This window comes from Rana temporaria, chromosome 3 (assembly GCF_905171775.1).
Source record: "Rana temporaria chromosome 3, aRanTem1.1, whole genome shotgun sequence".
NCBI lineage: Eukaryota > Metazoa > Chordata > Amphibia > Anura > Ranidae > Rana > Rana temporaria.
Genome location: NC_053491.1, coordinates 400,901,833 through 400,908,533, shown reverse-complemented (window position 1 = coordinate 400,908,533; position 6,701 = coordinate 400,901,833). Strand labels below are relative to the sequence as shown.

At 41.9% G+C, this 6,701-nt stretch overlaps 1 pseudogene; it reads left to right on the top strand.

Moving 5' to 3' along the window:
* Positions 1-653: 653 nt before the first annotated feature.
* On the top strand, positions 654-784 carry LOC120933938 (annotated as a pseudogene).
* The last annotated feature ends 5,917 nt before the right edge of the window (positions 785-6,701 follow it).

Genomic DNA, 6,701 nt, shown 5'->3' with positions numbered 1-6,701 from the left:
TTTTTACTTTCCAAAGGTTTTTTCCATTTATTTTTACCTGGTGATTCTACCAGTTATACACTTCCCCGGCTAGGGTGACAGACCTCACTCAACATACTGTATCAGGACAACAGTAACAAGTTAGGACTACAGAAAACTCCTCCTCTCCTCTTCCTCATAACATAGAGAGGTGGGGATAATGTGGTCCTCAGAAATAACTGGAACAAGATAACTGATAGGAATGCAGGCAGCATAGGCAGGAGGCATATTTATACAGCTGTGAATACAGCTTTCACTAAACATTCACTGGTGGTGAATTAATCACTGTGATTTGTGGCTGGGTTCACACCTATGCGAATTGGTTGCGGCTTAAATTGCATCCAATTCGCATAACATTATAAAATACATTGATTTCAATGAGGCTGGTTCACATATGTGCGATGCATTCGCACTGCAGAAAAAACGCGTGCGTTTTATAGGCATTGCGGTGCGGCTCAGGTGCGAATTCAGGCCCATTATCTTCTATGGGCACGCATCTGATTCGCAGATGTGTTAATTTCTCTTCAGGATTTCTCTCATTCACCTCAATACACTTCCCCCCTCCCCCTCCCCTCTGCCTGGTCTCCAAATTCGCAGCTAAAACAGAGATGATCTGCTGAACAGTTCTCTTATCTCTCGCTTCTCGGCCTTTTGGCTAAGATCAAGTGTAGTATCTGTTCTTATCAGTTGCCAATAGGTGGTGCTAAGCTGACTGTCCCCGGTACCCTGTGGCAGGGGGAAAGGGATGGCAGTCGGCAGACGCTAAGCCTGTTGGTGTGGAGGTGGAAGCCTTCTGATGTGGACAGAGAGGCATGAGGTCGAAGCCAAGAGGCCGGGTCCCTGGCCGTTGGCCTGGATTTGGTGGTATCTGCCCCAGTCAGTTGTTCTGGAGGGAACCCTTGCTTCTCCTTTAACCGGGATGGAGCGGGTAGTACTTCCAGAATGTGATTAGGTGGGAGAGATAGGGGTTGTGGGTAGAGTCTGCATCAGTAGGCTCTCCCCAACCTTTTCTCCCACCTTCCTGGCTGGGAAGGGTGCTGCCGGTCCGGACCGGGGGCTAGGGACCATTGAAAAGCCCGTGGAGATTGTGCCCCTGGAGTGGCAGTCCAGGGGTGCCATACATTGCACGAGTGTTTGAGGGGCACTCATCGTGTGGCACCTTCAGGTCACTGATCTCCACAACACACTTTTCACACCTGCCGCTTGGGCCGGGCCTTTTGGCTAGGACCAGTGGAATTTTTATCCTGGCCGGAGGGCCGGCCAATGTATTTCACATTGGTCACTTTCCTCACTCTCCCATCTTCCTTTTCCCCACTTTCTTTTATTATTTTCCCCGTGTTTGTCTGTTTTGTCACTTTTTTGTTTGGTGCACTGCACTTTATGTGTGATGAGTAGGGTGCAGGTCCTCGGACCCGCTCTGAAAGTCTTGGGAGTTGGTGGACCCGGCCTTCTGGCTAAGTTCGCCGGCTCTCATGGGGTCTCCCTTCGGGGGAGCCTCACCGAGGAGGGTTCTGTTTCGGCAGTCCCTCTGAGGATGTTGGGTCCTTGTGGCTTCGGCTGCTTGGACCAAGATGGGTCCATATGGCTTCGGCTGTATGGACCACAGTTTACTCTTTTCCCTGCCAGGAGCCTAACGCCCCGGGGGATCAGAGCTGGGTCCTTTTCGGAGGACCACTTGACGATGCACCCGTCACAGTTTTTTGTTGCACCTCTTTATGTGTGTGCACATTTTTCCTGCACCGGGTGGAGTTTTTGGGTTGTGTTTTGCACGCCACAGGCTTTTAAAAGAAAAAAATCTCTCTGCAGAGATAAGAGAGCTAAGATTCGCACCGCACAAGTGTGAATCCAGCCTAAAGAAAGATTCAGCTGCAGGGAATGCTTGGTGAATGTCAAAGTCACAGCTTTATAAATATATCCCATGAATTTATCAACTTGTTTTTGACAAGATCAGCAGGTATTTTTGCACATATACAGATAACACAAAAATCCTTTCAATATGGTATTTTACAGACCAAAAGGAACGACATAAGAGAAGTTCATTGTTATGGTTTGGGCAGCCTGCAGGCTATGGGTATAGAAACCTGCAATTACCTTCCTTTCAGGTACCTTCTCCTATTCACTTTTTTAGATCTGCTGCAGGGACAAGTGAAAATGACTAATTGCATTACATTAGCTGCAATGGCTCAAAAAGTGCTTATTTCAAGAGGTGATGGAGGAGTTTAAAATCAGCTAGAGATCGATCCATTCCATAAGAAAGGCACGGAGCATTGTAAAATACTCTGTGATTAGAACCTGTTGTAACATTTATCTACAGTACAGATTATTACATATCAAAAGTCATTTTGTAGGAGAACTTCAGTAAAGACACACACCATCAGTAAACTGACATAATATCAGGTTTTGTCGCCTGTTATATCCTCCAGAAGCCTCTCTATTGGAGTTTAATAAATCATCACAGTCCCCAGCTGCTATGTCGAATGTCAGTGTTAAATTTGGATGGGTCTGCTTTCTGTATAGATTACATAAGCTGTTTAAAGAGCAATGTCACCCATTCCCATTAAAGAAGAAGTAAAGATTTTTTGGGGGTGTACTTCTCCTATGGGTCACAGGAGTGCACTCCATTCTGCATTCCTGTGACCCGTTTTCTAAAGACCGCTATGCTGACATCACATAGCCGGTGCAGGCTCTAAAAAGATGCTGACCATATGGTCGAGATCCACCCAGAAGCCTGGACCAGCAGCTGGCTCAGCCTCTCAATGAGCCGCTGGGAGCCTCAGCTCAGAGCTCTAGTGAGCACTGGAGGGGCAGAGCAGAGAGACGGTGACTGACAGTCTAAAAGCTCTCTGCATCCTGAAGATCGAGAGCTGAGCGATCAGTGGTCTTTGATCACTCAGTTCTTAGTCTGAAGCCTCGTACACACGACCGAGTTTCTCGGCAAAAATCAGCAAGAAACTTGCTGGGATTTGATATGTCAGAATCTTGACATGTATAGGAGTTGTTCAAAAGTTGCTCAACAAGTTTTGCGGATCGTAGCCGCTTCCTCAGGAGCTTTAGAACTACAACATAGAGAAGGTAACAAATAAAGAAAGAAGAAATATATTAAGACATATGCTACACACAGGTCCCAAATCTGGGATCATGAATTAGCTTTGGATAGTTATCAGTATACACTCACAACACTCTTTTCGAGTATTTTGCGCCATTAATCTAAAATTTAGTTATTTCTTTAGCTACCTGATGTACCCCCTTGTGCACTAGCTGAACCAATCATTGGCCACAGCGGTCTGTAGCATGGTACTTTACATCAATCCATCTTCTCTCACCCGGCCGGGTGTAGTTGGACAATAGCTTTTCATGCTGGCCAAGCATGCGATCACGGTGGACATTCTTCAAAAACACCACTAGATTGATGAGTGCATACTATTAACTATCCAAAGCTTATTCATGATCCCAGATTTTGGACCTGTTTGTAGCATATGTCTTAATATATTTCTTCTTTCTTTATTTGTTACCTTCTCTATGTTGTAGTTCTAAAGCTCCTGAGGAAGCGGCTACGATCCATGAAACTTGTTGAGCAACTTTTGAACAACTCCTATACATGTCAAGATTCTGACGGTGTCGACCCAGGCCAGATCAACCCTAATCGTCAAGTCCTTTTGGCAAGAGTGTTAACAACAATTTAAGCCTACACCGGTGGTTTCCTCACCTGGTCTTATACTTTGACATGGTTTTTTATAAAATGTTTTATATATTTCATTAGATGCAATTGGCATCCGTGAATTGTATTATACTTACACATTATTATTAAAAATCAATTTTTTACATTACACACACAAGTAGTGCCTACAAAGTCCATCTTTTCTATCAAATCTATGTCTTACATAAACAGCGTAGCTTACTGCGACGGGCGTACCTACGTTCGTGAATCGGCGTATCTTGCTCATTTACATATTCGATGCGTAAATCCACGTACACGCCCCTAGTGGCCAGTGTAAATATGCACATAAGATACGACGGCGTAGGAGACTTACATCGGTTGTATCTTAGCAACAGTGAGGCATATATCATTTTAACAATGCGCGCAAAGATACGAAAAAGATACGACGGCGCGCATTCGGACTTACGACGGCGTATCTACTGATACGCCGTCGTAAGTATTTCTGAATCCGGCTAATATATTGTATCTCAGCTGTTTATATAATTGTTTGCCTGGATTTTATCTTTACCTGAAGTCAGGAATTCTATAATAATAATAAAAAAAAAACACGGATAATCTCCATCTTTATTTTCTGCTATTTCACATTTAAATAATCAGTTGGTATTTCTGTAGCACATTATAAAACGTTGCTCTGATTGCTTCACAGAGAAGAAGCCACATTTATTTTAAAGACTTATTGAACTAATGCCATTGTGATACATTCAGGTAGAAAACAGATATTCAAAACCGATTTTTCTCTTTAACAAGAGCTATAAAAAGAAAGTTTTTCAAAGGATGATAAAACTGGGCAATTTCTGTTTTATTAATTTAAACAGTTAATAAAAGAACAAACCAGCCTGTAGAAGCGAAACGCACTGTCTCCAGTCTATTGTATGAGAAGAATGGGCTTGGGTGCTCAATTAATTTTTGAAGATTCTGTCTGCCTTACGCATTTCTGATATTTCAGTACAGATCCCAGATCAACAAAGGACATTGAATACAGAACAGTCATGGCTCCCTCTACGCATGGAGCAGGCGTTCATGTTCATTGTACGTTCTAACTTTTGTATGGTACTGAAACGTGTTAAACAAAAGATGTATTTCGAAAACACGCAGCTGCTGCTTATTATTCTGATTTTTTTTCTAGCTCACCTCCCGGATAGTTCACACTTTTCACTTTTTGATTTTAAAGACAGTGTCTGTTGTCTTACACCAAAGCCCACCCATTAAATATGTGTTTTAATGTAGAACAATGCATCTTGAGAGTATAGGAGAGGCTTTCCTTGATCTGTTTTATCTTTATCTAACAAAGGAGATGATGGAAAGAACACTTGAGACGTTGTGTAGCGGGTACTGATAAAAGAACATTAAAATGGTATTGTCATTTTGTCTTTAATCTCTATCTCTTGATTACAAAACCTTTCAGAAACACACCTGGAAAGGATATCATAAAATTCTGAAAGGAACTGCTATTCAGCCAAAGCATGGGTTAGAGTACAGACTTTACCAAGGCCACATTTATCATAGTCAGGAATGGATTTTAAAGTGTATTTCTTCTTTTGCAGTCAAATTGGGATAATACCTACTTTATGTTTGTTACGTATCTCTATTCACATAGCAACTTAAAAAAAATAGAAACTCCAGACAAGTATAACTATACATGGACTTGTTGGCTCCACTTTGGCACTACGGATGCCTACAATCACATAATGAATCCCATAACACAACAGAACCATGCCACAAATTCTAACACCCCTTGGTACACCTTTTCATTGAAGAGACAACACTTCTTAGACTACTAGACTAGAAGACATACATTCCAACCTTTGAAACAACTTGAAAACTGGATGGATTGTAAACATTGCTAATTACTGTATTTATCGGCATATAAAACGCACAGGCGTATAACACGCACCTTCATTTTAAGAGGGAAGTTTCAGGAAAAAATACATTTTTAAATAAAGAACTGTGAAGCAAAATGAGGGTCAGTGTCCATCAATGCAGCCTGATCAATGCCCATCTGCAGCCCCAAAATTGCCCATCAATGCAGCTTGATCAATGCCCATCTGTAGCCTCACAATTTCCCTTCAATGCAGCTTGATCAATTCCCATCTGTAGCCTCACAATTTCCCACCAATGCAGTTTGATCAATGCCCATTTGTAGCCTCACAATTGCCCATCAGTGCAGCTTGATTAATGCCCATATGCAGCCTCCCCATTGCCATGAATGCAGCCTGATCAATGTCCACCTCAGGGAGGGGGGTGGGATGAGCGCCGTCAGATTACATACAGTGAGAATCTCCTGTTTACTCGGCTGCCTTTTTAATACAAAGTCTTGCCGCCTGGACTGGCTTCTATGATAGACAGAACACTGGTCCAAATAGTTTTCGAATTAGAAAACTATTCGAAAAGTTTTTGAATTTGAAAACTATTCGAAAAGTTTTTGAATTTGAAAACTATTCTAATTCGAAAAGTATTTTTGTTATTTCGGATTCGTATAAATTCGGTACTAATCTAATTCGGTAATTTGGATGCATCCGAATTTCCGAATAACGAAAATTTGTCCGAATTTTAATTCATAACTAAACGAACTGCACATGTCTAGACAGCTATGACTAGGACCAAGAATTGGCTAAAACACATCAGTATACATATGATTTTTACCCCATTCTTGCTATAAATAAATTTGCACCATAAACTTACTTAAAAGTGCTGGCTTCTTATGGTATGTTCAGAGATACCTTGTAGTATTGCACTGACACATTACTTAGCATGCACTTGAAGTCCAGTTATAGGCTGTTTTGTTTTCTTATAAATGCCAACCAGTCTGTGTTTAAAAAAAACAAAAAAAAAACACTCTGGATGAAATACTCACCGTTAGTCTGGAGCTGTCCTTTACAGTACCCTATTTTTGCCACAAGATGTCCTCAGTCTTACAGGTTGAATGATGCAGGGTATCATTTACTGCGGAAGACTGAGGACATAC